At 39.0% G+C, this 14,246-nt stretch overlaps 1 pseudogene; it reads right to left on the reverse strand.

Annotated features, from left to right (window-relative positions):
* Positions 1 to 1,319: 1,319 nt before the first annotated feature.
* Positions 1,320 to 3,322, reverse strand: LOC143588673 (putative pentatricopeptide repeat-containing protein At3g49142 pseudogene; annotated as a pseudogene).
* Positions 3,323 to 14,246: the final 10,924 nt, after the last annotated feature.

Raw genomic sequence — 14,246 nt, forward strand, 5'->3', positions numbered from 1 at the left:
GCCTTCATCTCTCATAAGTCATAGCCATAACCGCTGCTACTTTTGCACCATCATTTTCATCAGTTGTTCCGGTTAATAAACACACCAATGCAGCCACTCACCCTCTCTATACGCACTCACGCCGAATTCAACCACTCCCAATATTCCAAACCTCTCATTAGCACCCCGGCCTAGCTATTTCAACTATCAACTCTCAGCACGACCAATCATTCTATGTATGAAGGCCATTATGATTGCGAGTTTTGCCCGGTTAATATCATCAGCCCGGTTGCGGGATCATGCAGCCAGGCCCTGCCAACATATGACCAGTTCATGTTCGCAGCAAGCACAATGGTAAAAATGTGTTATTTGATTATCTATATTTAACGTATCCCACCTTGGACAGCATCTACTCCTCCTTGGACATTTGATCCCCTTCCCTTCAAATGTTCTCGGCGCTTTCATCATCCCCATATGCATTACTAGTGTATTTACATGATCCGATTAAGCGAGTAATAGGTCTAATGTGAAATTTTTTTAAAAGTGGTGCTTATTTCAAACAACTGATCACAAGGGGTGTTGGGTATTGTTTCTAATTACAAAAGGGGTTTTCGGGGTTAGTATTGGCAAATAAAGGAAAAATAGGGGTGTAGGAGAGATAAGAATTGTAAACGACTTATTCGCCAATAACAATTGCAATTTAGCTCTTATTCGCCACTAGCAATGACAATTTAACTCTTATTCGTCACTAGCAATGGAAATTAACTCTTATTCGCCAGTAACAATTGCAATTAACTCTTATTCGCCACTATTAGTAGCAATTAACTCGTACTATGACATAAAGTTTTTTCATTCTCTTATTCGCCAATACTAACCCCAGACACACCTCTTGTGATTAAAAATAATACTCAACACCCTTTGTGATCAAAAGTTTGAATTAGCCCCACTTCTAAAAAAATTCGTCTAATGTTGGTTTAAAAGTACCGGATATTAATCTGATGCTACAAGATGGGAACAAGTGGACTATATCCACCAGGAACACTATTAAGCAAGTGACGGAAAATGTGGCGTGTCTGGCGGTTGTCAATGGTGGTCCGACAAGTGAGCATGCGATCATGATTGGGACGTATCAGTTTGAGGATAACTTTCTATTGTAAGATTTGTAGAAGTCGAGTTAAGGGTAAAGTAATTCGTTGCTATGTAGAGGGACCTCATGTTCAAGCTTCGACTTTATGGTCACTCACTAATCATTCTAGTTGAACAGTTCAGTAAAACAAGCCATTACAAATTAATGGATTGGTGTGTGTGTAGTGTTGTGTGTCATCTGATCTTGTCCATAGTACAAAATTGTGCCCTTAGAAGAACAATTGATAAGAGATTAAAACATATGTAATATTATAAAACAAGTCATTAGAAAATGACCAATATCTTTTTAACTCATTTCTACCAATAGTCACCACAAGAACACACCCCATCCTTAAAATGATGAAACCGGTTCACATCTCTGACCACAATCTCCCTTTCATATATCCTAGAAACAAACTTCATAACCGTATGACAATCTCCACAAATCCTTAGATTCTTCGTCACACGCACAACCTCGCCCGAACCCGTGCTCAACATCCCGAAAGCCACCGCCAACTTCTCGCTATGACTGCCTAAACTCTGCTCCCGCTCCTCGTCACTAACATCGTGTAACGCAAACCCCGTTTCCGCCACATAACCAAACACTTTCATCTTCTCCGGTAACGCCTCCAAAAACTTGTAAATCTCACCTGACATCAGGTGAGATGTATCGCCCCCAACAAACATATGCAACTTGCCATCAATATCTATCCAACTACAACCCGGGTTTTTCTTCACGCCTCGGGTTTTTAACAAATCTCAAATATTATTAACCTCTCTCCACATCCCCGCTTCGGCATACATATTCGAAAGAACAACGTAATTCCCGCTGTTTTCGGGTTCCAAATCAAATAACTTTTTTGCCGAGATTTCGGCAATGTTGAGATTTCTATGCGTTTTACTAGCGGATAATAGTGCGCCCCATATGCTGGCTCCGGGTGGCATTGGCATCTTTGAAGTGAGATCGTATGCTTCGGTTAACCAACCGCATCGGCCCAAAAGATCAACAATGCACGCGTAATGTTCGTGAGTTGGTTCGATGTTGTATTCTGTTTTTATTGAGTTAAAATAGTTTAAACCGTTATCGACTAAACCCGAGTGGCTGCAACCTGATAACAAGCCGGTGAATCTAATAGCATCCGGTTCGACCCCGACTCGTATCATGTCGTTGAATGTTGAGACGGCTTGGATACCGTACCCGTGAGACGCGTATGCACTTATCATCATGTTCCATGTGACTAGATTTCTTTTATTAATTGGGATTTTTCGGAAACATATTTGGGAGTCGGTGAGTGAGCCGCATTTGGCGTACATAGTCGCAAGCGCGGTTTGCACGGACGTGTTCGAGTTAAGCCCAATGCTAGTGGCGTAATCATGAATCTTTCGCCCCCGATCAAGATCAGAAGACCGCGCACATGCAGGAAGTATACTCATTATCGTCACCCAATTCGGTTTCACATTCGACAAATCATTCGTCATTTCATCAAACAACTTGAAGGCACGATTCGCCAAACCGTTCTGTGTGTACCCAGAGATCATAGCCGTCCACGACACAATGTTCTTATTATCCAACATCCGCGAAAACAAATCTTCAGCAACATTAACCATCCCATACTTCATACACCCCGCAATCAACGCATTCCAAGACGACACATCCCTCACAGGCATTTCATCAAACACCTTGTGTGCATCCCCCAACTCGCCACACTTGACATAAAAATCGATCAACGAGATCCCGAAGTAGAAATCAAACTCCAACCCAGTTCTCAAACCCTTCCCATGAACACATTTACCCACCCAAATCAGCACAACTCTTTAAAACAAACGGAAACGTAAAATAATCGCCCCGAAAACCGACAGAATCCATCTCTTTAAAAATCCCAACACTTTTAGCCAACATTCCATACACAGCACACGCTCTAATAATCGAATTGTACAAAAGGGTTTACGCATTATGATGAATTGAATTGAATAAACTTATAGTGGAATCAATATCACCTGAGCTGGCGTACATTGCAACCATCTTGGCACCGAGAAATGAGGTGGGGTTGAGTCCGCGAGTGATGAAATGGGCGTGGATTTGTTGGCCTAATTTGAGGAGGTTTAAGCCGGTTAAGAACTGGAAAATGGGTGCGTATGATGATGGCAATGGAAAACGAGGTGGGTGTAAAAGTGTTGTCAAGACTGAGTTTTGAGAGGTTAAATTCCTCCATTTCATTGACAGAGAGATGGTGTACAAGATATATTAAAACTCAAAGCTGCAAAAACTACTGAGAAGTAGTGCTGCGGGATCAAGAATGATATATAATAATAAACAAAACGATTACAAAGAAATATAACTAGAAAAATGTATTATGCGCATCCGGAGAATCGAACCCCGGTTAGTACCGTGGGAGGTTACTATGATACCACTACACTAGATGCGATTGTTGTTAGTTGCTTTAAAGGTAAATATATTTGTTAAGCTTTTACCGTAAATATATCACATGATTTATTTTATTTTATTTTAATTTCAAGATTTTAGCAAGTGATACCTATAATCATATTTTTTAAATTATATCTATGTGAAAAAATCAAATAAGTAGTTTAATTTTCCTAAGAATGTTAAGAAGAAGGTATTTTAGCCTGCTATTTTAATATTGAAAACCCACTAAATTAATCTTAAACACCCACTTAAATTTTCACTTATCTCCTACAATCACCGCCGCCCACCGCCACCACCTTGCCGGAAAAGTCTTCGGAAATTTTACCGGAAAATAAAACACAATGGAAAACACTATAAAAAAACACAATGAAAAAAACACAATGAAAAACACAATGCAAAAAACACCATGAAAAAATAAAACACAATTGTATAACACAATTTTGTAAAACACAATTTTGGTAAAACACAATTTTGATAAAAACACAATTTGTAAAAAAGCCACGAATTTTTTTTTATTTTTATATAACAATATGGTACTCATATAAAAGATAACAAAACACTCGTTATTAAGGTGAAATTGTTTTAAAAAAATGTCGTATAAAAAAGTTATAGACGTTTTAAAATGATGGGGGAATTTTACATGTACCTTGCATGTGGAGAGAGAAAGGCAATAAATGTGTTTTCCATATTATGCTCTTACCCTTGTTTTACACTTGATTTTTTCTCTAATTTAATTTCAACCATTCAAGTTTAAAATGAATGGACAAGATTATTTTTTATCATTCCTACAAAAAATAATCTTCTTATTATAACTCAACTCCTATATCTATACCCTAACATTCTTGATGGCAAATCGGTGAATCAGCTCTTCACAGTTTTTGCTAATATTCTGTTATCGAAAACTATCATCACCAACCCGCCAAGTCTTATTGCGACATTGTGGATCATAAATAAGATTTCAATAACAATATTCTTGAAAAACTCATTTTTGCATATGCTACCGTGACTGCTGGTGTTCGAAATCAACTTTGTTGTTATCCAGCTTATTCGTTTCTTTCTTTTTTATTTATTTAACAGTTATTGATTAGTTAAAAGTAGTGTGCATTTTTCAATTTTTAATATGCCTATAAGTTTTTGGGTAATTTAAAAAAGGTGAGTCTAATAGGTGTTTGAATATTATAAAAATAGTGGAATTATAAGCGTTCAGGCATTCTACATATAACATCGAGAATTTTTTTTTAAAAAAATTTGCTCATTAAAAAAACATGTCCCTGTCGGGCGCCCACATAACACAACCTTGGAGCCGGCCAAGTATGTCATCTTCATAAGAGTTAATGGTCATTATATGGGTAAAGGCCCACCAGTAGTATATCCACGATAAATAAGGCCAGCAAGCCGAACAAAACCACCAAAGACCTCCATGAACGAAGTAAGATAGTGTTGGAATTACTTATTGTGAGGGAATGAAAAAGTGGTGCATGGTTGGTCAATGAAATGGAATCAACGATTACACAAGAAATCAAATTCCATCAAAACCATTATGTTAGTGCATAATGTCTATTACTTAGGTCTTGCAGGTGTTGAAGATTTTGAAGACAAAGAATAAGCAACATCCAAGGGGGGAGTCTGTTAGTGCATAATTTCTATTGCTTAGGTCTTGTCGGTCTCGATATCAATGTTTGTAATGTTTGAACGTATAAAAGTTATGCGGCGTGTAACTTACACGACACATAACTTATGTGTCGTATAAGATGAACGGCGTATAAGTGTCAAGTTCACCTATAAATAGGTGGATCGACATATGTGTTCATACCTTTGGGATCTATTGAGTACATGTACTGTATTTTGTCACAACCTTTTGTACTTCAACGCTATTGAATAATGAAAAGAAGAGTAAAGATATCTTATTGTGTTTTTCTCCTTGTTATGAATTCTACACTTAACATTGAAGAGTAGATATCATCATGCACGGTCCTACACGTCATCTACAAGTGGTATCAGAGCATTGGTCTCGTTATCTACTTGAAAAACCACAATTTCATCTCTTTTTACATTTTTTTCATCATTCTAAAAGATTTAGCCATTCAAACCTTATCAGGATTAAGCAACATCCAAGGGGGAGTCTGTTAATGCATAATGTCTATTGCTTAGGTCTTGTAGGTCTCGATAGTAGTGTTTGGAATATGCTTGTAATGTTTGAAAGTATAGGGTTATACGCCGTATAAATTATACGGCGCATAACATATGGCATGTGCAGTATATGATACACAACGTATAAGTGTCAAGTTCACATATAAATAAGTGAATTGACATATCTGTTCATACATTTGGGATCCAGAAAGTACATGTATTGATATCTGTCATATTCCATTGTACTTTGTTGCTATAGAGTAATGCAAATAAGTTAAAAGAGATTTTTTTTTGTGTTCTTTACCTATACTATGGATTCCGCACGTAGTATTTGAGAGTAGATATCATCATACATGTTCGTACACGTCTATTTTATGGCCCTACAGGCTTCTACAAGTGGTATATGAGCTTTGTCTTATTATCTACTTTAAAAACCACAATTTATTTCTTTTCTACATATTTTTCATCATTCTAGAAGATATATGTAACATCCCGAAATTTCAAAGGTAATATTAATTATATTACTTATTAATAGATGGGAAGTTTACTCGGGTTATCAGGAAATAAATAAAAGAATAGGAGTTGGTATGGGTCGGGCTAGTGTCGGGTAATGGAAGTGGGTTATGGACTTGGGTTAATTGAGATAGGTTAAATGAGAATGGGATTTCAGGGATATAAATACCCCCAAAATCCCAAAATATCTCATTTCTCACCAAACTCCCTAACACACACTCCTTTCACCCTCAAAACACACACATTCTAACCGATCTAGATTCGAAGCCGAGACCCGAGATTTGTTGATAGATCTGAGTTGGTAAGGTAAGAACTAATCTAACAAAGCTATTATTACTGAAAATGGTTAGGATTGGATGGGTTAACCGGACCCGAAACCCAACTGCCCAAATCGGACCCCTAAAACGTCGATTTTAGGCCGATTTGATGGTTGGGGTTTGTAGGCGCCGATCATACGGTTCCGTGGGTACCAAAATCGAGTTATTTGGCTAAGAAACGAAGGAGTTATGGGCAAACAGATCTGCAGCGCGACAACTTCGCCTGCAAGATCAAGTTCGCCTGATGAACTTCGCCTTCAAGCGTAACTTCGCCTTCAAGCGTAACTTCGCCTAAGGTATAACTTCGCCTACGGCCAAGTTCGCCTAAGGTATAACTTCGCCTGAAGCCAAGTTCGCCTAAGGTTTAACTTCGCCTGAAGCCAAGTTCGCCTAAGGTATAACTTCGCCTGAAGCCAAGTTCGCCTAAGGTATAACTTCGCCTGAAGCCAAGTTCGCCTAAGGTTTAACTTCGCCTGAAGCCAAGTTCGCCTAAGGTATAACTTCGCCTGAAGCCAAGTTCGCCTAAGGTATAACTTCGCCTGAAGCCAAGTTCGCCTAAGGTTTAACTTCGCCTGAAGCCAAGTTCGCCTAAGGTTTAACTTCGCCTGAAGTGAAGTTCGTTTATAAAATAAATTAAAAACCTAATGGAAAATGTGTTAAGGCAGTTATCGAAAATAAAATTTTTCCAAGCTGACCTGGCAGCTTAACCCCAGCCAGGGGCTCTGCCCCTTGGACCCCGCTAGGGGCTGCCGCCCCTAGAACCCCGCTACCAGGGGCGCTGCCCCCGGACCCCCGTTCGTTGTGGGTCATATAAAGATAGAAACGCAACATAAGTAGTAGTAGCTAATTGATGCGTGTAAATATTATACAGTTAGCCGTGCACAGCTCAAGAGGGGAATAACTATTAACGGAGAGCGTAACAGTATTCAGGTGAGTTTCTAGCCCCATTTATGTGTTATGTTTTCGGGGCTGTGTGCATACTCGATGTGTTGTTAATACATTTATCCTAAGTGATCATATGTGATATATGTGATGGATATGAATGGTTGCTTGTCGGTACGCGAACGATCTTCGGATATTGCGCGTACTGTCAGGTCAAAAATAAAGGTACAAATATTATACATCGAAGATGTATGAACATTACAAATGAATACTTGTCGGGGCGTGAACGATCTTCGGATATTGCACGTATCGACAAGAGGTATGGTTGTTAAATGAATGATGTAAAGAACGCCTAGGGTGTTCTTATGCTATGATGTAATTATTGTATATGTGAAGTAGGTGTATACAGGTACACGAATGGTATGTGAGTTCTACGTTCGACATAGTAAGTTAGGATGGCAAATCCCTCTAGCTTTTGTCGGACATAGACTCGGCTGGTGATGGCGTAGTTAAGGACTGCGGGCCTTATACGTAAAGTAGATGATAGATGTAAACGTAGTTAAGGACTGCGGGCCTTATACGTAAAGTAGATGATAGATGTAAACGTAGATAGGGACGGTGGGCCTTATACGTGTTACAGATAATAGACGACAACGTAGTTAAGGACTGCGGACCTTATACGTATTATAGATAGGCATCAGCATAGGAAAGGACTGTGGACCTTATACGTGCTGTAGTTGTATTGTGGTAGCATAGGGGAGGACTGCGGACCTCGTACGTGCTATGGTTTAGGTTGCAACATAGGGGAGGACTGTGGACCTTGTACGTGTTGTGGATGTAGGATGGTATAGGGAAGGACTGCGGACCTTGCACGTACCATAAAGGGTGAACATAGGTAAGGACTGCGGACCTTTGTACGTGTTCACGACCTTGAGTACAGGTATAGACGGTGAACTATGAACGTACTCTCGGTAGACTGAGGTTAGTGATTGTAGATATGTATGTATGTATGGTAGCAAGTATGTAAGTAGAACAGAAGGGTAACTAGTGAAGTATGGATATGTATCTACGGATATGTATGTATGTGTATGTATTGTATGGCGTTCGATTAACTAGAACTCACTCAGCGTAGCTGACTTTTAGTATGCACGCAGGTGAGCTGATTACAGAGTTAGCATGAGGATGACACACGGCATGGATTGAACGGCTGGCATCTGAAGAAAGAAGTAAAGATGTTTTAAATATAAAGTTTTGTGTTATGGTATCAAAGAAAAGGTTTAACATTTTGTAACAAATGATTGATGTTTTATATTCCGCGAAAAGTTTTAATAAACTCTGATTTGAAGAACTGTGTTTATGAGTAAATCCGACGCTAAAGTAGGGCTACCGGGTTCGGGGCCTTACAATATAACCGTTCAAACCCTACCAAAAGTTCACGAAATGTCATATTCTTAATTTGGTTCAATTTCCCAAAGCTTCGAAACGTTACACCTTCATTGTCATATCCAAATTTGAAAAAAAATGTCCATTGCTATCTTATGCGCGGTGTATGTTTTCACCGCATAAGTTTACCCGCCGTATAAGTCTATGAATTTCTCTGTATATACGCCACATATGTCTCTTATACTCCGTATAACTACTGATTTTGTAATCTCTTATAAGTCGTATAAACATTATACGCCGTATGTCTTACGCGCCACATACTTATACGCTAGTGTGTTAATTGTTTCATTTTATAAAAAATGGGGGTGAGCATGTTGAAGAAGCTGGGTGTTGAGCAAGACAAAGAGAATGCTAAGCTCGGGGAACAACGTAAAGAGACAATGAGAATAGCTTTGTGCTTCATGTATCGTTTCTTTAAAGGTGTAAGACATTTTCAAAAGCCGATAGACATGGAAAATGTCAAATCATTTGAAGAAGTTAGGAAGACATGTCGTTAAAGGGTCTTTTGCCTTGGTGATTGATCTAATATGTTAAAGATTGTTTGAAGATCAAGACTAAGAAACATCCAGGAGGGGTATGTTAGTGTATTATGTCTATTGCATAGTTCTTGTAGGTCTCGATAGCAGTGTTTGAAATATGCTTGTAATGTTTGAAAAATTGAAAGTATAGGGTTATACACCATGTGACTTATATGGCGCATAACATATGTGCATGTGTCGTATATGATACACGGCATATAAATGTCAAGTTCACTTATAAATAGGTGAATTGATATATCCGTTCCTACCTTTGGGGTTCAGAAAGTACATGTATTGATATTTGTCATATTCCTTTGTACTTTGCTACTATTGAGTAATGAAAAGATCTTAAAGAGATTTCTTTGTGTTTTTCACCTATAATATGGATTCCGCACGTAGTATTTGAGAGTAGATATCATCATACATGTTCGTACAGGCTTCTACACATTCCTTCGCAACCCTTTTTTTCATTTCATTCATCTTTCACCCTACTCTATCAACAATACCATCTGACAACCACCACTACCGTCGTCAACACCAACTAGCCACCACCACTAACATCGCCACAACAAGCTGACCACCACCATTGTCGTCGCTACCGCCTCCGTCGTCGTCGACACCACTATCGCCACCACAACTACCATCACCGCCGCCACCACTGCCGTCACAATCATCACTGTCGCTACCACCACTACCATCGCCATCACCACCTAACCACTAGAGATACCACCATCGCCGCCGCCGCCACCACCACATGATAAAAAAATGCACCATTTATAATATAAAAAAAGGTTATTAGATATATTAAAATTTGTAAACTTATGGGATATATGTTTAAGAAAATAATAAAGTCAAATAAAGGTCCAATATGGTTAATTAATTAAGACACATCACGTTAGTGGTTAGGGTTAATAATTGTCAATTAGGATCTATCATACTAATTAAGACATGTATGTTATATACCATTGTCTATCATGCTCAAGCATGATCTGCTACAATCACTTTCATACACATATAATAATATGACCTAACAAAGCTCATCATGATTCATCAAAAGTTATCATGACTAATATTGTTCATATTAATTAAATAAGACACGTATGATCTTATTGCCCATTATCATTATTTAGTTGAGGAAATTTACCAATGTCATTAGGACAAAAGGCTCTGACTCATTAAAACTCTGTCTAACCGTTTAAGACCCAATATGACCTAAGTCCACCATGGTTCATTAAGACCCAATAGGCCAATATATTTTATTAAAACATATATGATCTATTATTGTTCATTGCGATTTTGTAGAATTTCGGTTTTCTTTGCTTTTGTAAATATTTATTATGTGTTTTTTGTATTGACAAAGATGCATCAAATTTTGCATGTTTGGTGCCCGAATAAAAGAAATTATGACCAATCGTTGTCATTTTATCAAACAACTAAGGATTGATTTGGCAAACCGTTTTTTGTGTGCCTAGAGATAATCGTTGTCCAGGAGACCATGTTCTTATTGCTTGACATTTGGGAAAGTGAGCCATACCATGTGTTCATGTGCCCTGTAGTTTACGCTTTCCAGGATGAAACATCTCTCACCAACATCTAATCGAACAACTTCCATTAGGGGTGTGCATGGTTCGGTGCGTTTGATTTTGGGCTAAAACTGAACCCAAAAGCGAAATGCCAGTTTTCGAAAACCGTTTGGTTATGATTTGTTTGGTTTTGGTTTTTTCGGTTTTGTCATTTGGGTTTGAAAATTTTGAGCTGACAATCTAAGTGGGCCAAAAATAATGAATTCGAGCCTAAATGGTTATCAGTTAATAATTGTATTTTTACAACGTTTGGACTATCCCCAATACCCAAGTGAGTGAAGTGAGCCTACCCGAGACATGATTGTGCATACTAATTTTAACGCTCCAAGTTTGACTCACCCAGGATTACTATCAAGGATGATCGGTTTTGTTTTGTTTTTGGTTTTGTCACCAGGAACACCATCTAGGAGGATCGAAAATATGAAAAAGTATTTTTATATGGTTATTTCAGTTTTGCTTTTTTGATTTCACATCAAATTTTCGGTTTCATGCGCAACCGTAGCTTTATTGCATCGCTCAGTCACCACATTTTACAAAAAGAAAATCGATTAAAGATGTCCCCTTGTGGAAATCAAACAACAACCCACTTCTCAGACCCTTTCAATGAACTCACTTATCTATATGTTATATATTCAAGGACCTAGACCATGCATGCACTAGGTACAACACACAATGCATAAATTTATGAGATTTTAGGGGTAATGTGGTCTTTTGTCACCTCTTCTACGGTTAACAATGGTTGATACAAAAATATTTACGATCCTTTAACTTCAATCACATTTTGTCAATTTATATAAGGGCATGTTTGGTTGGAGAGAATGGAATGCAGGATGAATGGAATAGAAGAATGAATGGAATAGACATGTGAATGAAATTACTCATTACCGTTCTTTTGTCATGTTTTGTTAAACTACATGAATGGAATGAACTTATGTTGTTTGGTAGCAAAAAAAAAATAATAAAAAAAAAGTATGCATGAAATAGAAATAATAAAAATACTCATAACTCAAAACTAAAAAAATACCATAAGAAAAGTAACAATGTTATTGGCGACGATGGTGATGGTGGCGACGACGGTGGTTTCGGCGGTGATGGTGGTAGTCAGTCAACAACAATGATGGTGGTTGTATGGCGATGACGACGGAGATGGTCGTGGAGGCGTTGGCGGTGGTATGGTGGTGGTGGTGCCGGCGGTGGTGGTTAGGCAGTGACAATAAAGGTGGAGCGCGGTGGTGGTCAGACGGCAATGATCGTGGCGGCGGTGAAGGTGGTGGTCAGGTGGTGCCACCATCGGTGGTTTGGTAGTGACAGTGTTGGTGGCAGTGGTAGTTTGGCCGTGAAAGTGATGGTGGCGTCGTGGCAATGGTGATATGGCGGTGGCTGCGCGGCGATAGAAGAGGTTGTAGCGACGATGGTGGGAAGGTGGCGGTGACGATGATGGTGGTTAGGATGTGGCGGCGAAGGTGGTGGTCAGGTGGTGTTATCTAGAGAGTAACGTGGAAGATGAATGGAATGAAAAAAAAAAGAATGGAGTGGGATGAAATGAAATTGAAGGAATGTGATTCCTTGTGTAATCGTCGATTCCATTCCATTGACCAACCAAACATCTCTTTTTTCATTCTCTCGCAATGATTCATCCCATTCCCGCTCTTATTCATGTCTACCAAACATTACCTAATAGTTACACATTTACTCCCTTTTTATAAGTTCACTACCCTTACGACTTTTAAATGACCATATCTTTTCACACGTTAATATGTTTTAAAAAAAAAACATCATAAAAACGAGCATTTTATTCTATTTAACTTGAGTATGGTGTTACGTGATTACGAGTTATGACCTGCAAAAGGGGCGGGTCGGGTGAGTTCGGGTCATGGGTCAGAAATGGTTACGATCAAATCCAGCGTTAATTTGGTCCAGGTCTGCTTGGAATCGGTTACGCGCGTACTAACATTGGATTACACACGTACAACCATTGTGTGACGCGTTTACCCCGAAACTTGTTACACGTCTGATGTCGCGTTAAGCACACACTGTCGTTGGGTTACGCTCATGCCGATGCGATGTCAGGCGCAAGGGAGGATCTGCATTGGTTGGTCCATTGAGTTTCGGAACTTTAATAGAACGGCTATATAAAAAACTCGAGTGAACCCATAAATATCTATAGAGTGAACTCATATACTAAATGAAAAAATTGCTACAGTAGCTGGTGGCTTGTTTTGTTAGTAAATGTTCCCGAATTCAACTCTCAGCACTTTACCGTTTTAATTTTTTATTGAACCCATATTAGTAAATTTAAAAAGTAGCTGCGAGGGTCATACATTTTTGGTTCCCCATTTTATTTTTGGTTCAACTCCCAATTGTTCCTAACTCAATTCATAAATTTCAAGCTTCAAAATTTTTTATTCCAATTCTCTTCCCTCGTTTTCATCCTTCTCTCTGATATACCCCATATGTTGGTGAGTATTTTCTTTACCTACTTTATGGTTAGTTGTTTGTTTGTTTTCACCATTTCATTTTTCATTACTAGGATGAATTTTGAGGTTCTTAGACTCATCATTTAATCGTTTTCTATATCTATAATATGGATTTGGCTAAACAAGAGAAGCCCTAAAAAGATTATAGATGTCTCTTGTCGAATCACGAAACGAATCTAACCTAATCCATGACGATGCTTCCACGGATTTGTAGGGGTATGGTACTAAAACCCGGTTCTACGACCCTAAATCTATTATGTTTGGCTTATTTTATTATATGGGCTAATACATTTGTTTTTGGGCCGAGGGGGTTTTGTGGAGGTAACCCTAACTGGGCTAGGCCCATTAGGGTACCATGATGGTGGCCATGAGATTCTATATAAGGAGATCTCCACCTCCTTATCATGGGTCATGCTCAGTAAGAGCCACCACCACTTTTTGTATCTGTGAACAAGAGATCTTCAAGATCATCTTAGCAGTCGCCTCCACACCCCCGAAACCATTTGCAGGTCTCAGCATTGCTGGTCTCAGCGTTGCAGGTCGCCGGCGCAGCCGCAGAAGAAGATCAAGACGTGGTTCGTTCATCTCGAAAATCCGTGGAAGCATCGTCATGGATCAGGTTAGATTCGTTTCGTGATTCGACATTGGCGCCATCCGTGGGACGGCAACGAACTGCCCTTCGATCTTCATCTCGGCTGTCAGATCTCTCTCAAGAAAAACGCAGATCTGGAAGTTTACAGAAAAAGGCTTCAAAGCTGGTTCTATTAAAGCTCAAAAAGATCCATAGATCTAAAAAGAGGCTTCCAGATCTGGGCAAGAAGGAAAATCCGTGATTCATCATATCAGATCTCCGA

The sequence above is a fragment of the Bidens hawaiensis genome, unplaced genomic scaffold, assembly GCF_021521415.1.
Source record: "Bidens hawaiensis isolate Kalapana, Puna unplaced genomic scaffold, B.hawaiensis_p1.1 tig00036685_1, whole genome shotgun sequence".
In the NCBI taxonomy this organism is placed as follows: domain Eukaryota; kingdom Viridiplantae; phylum Streptophyta; class Magnoliopsida; order Asterales; family Asteraceae; genus Bidens; species Bidens hawaiensis.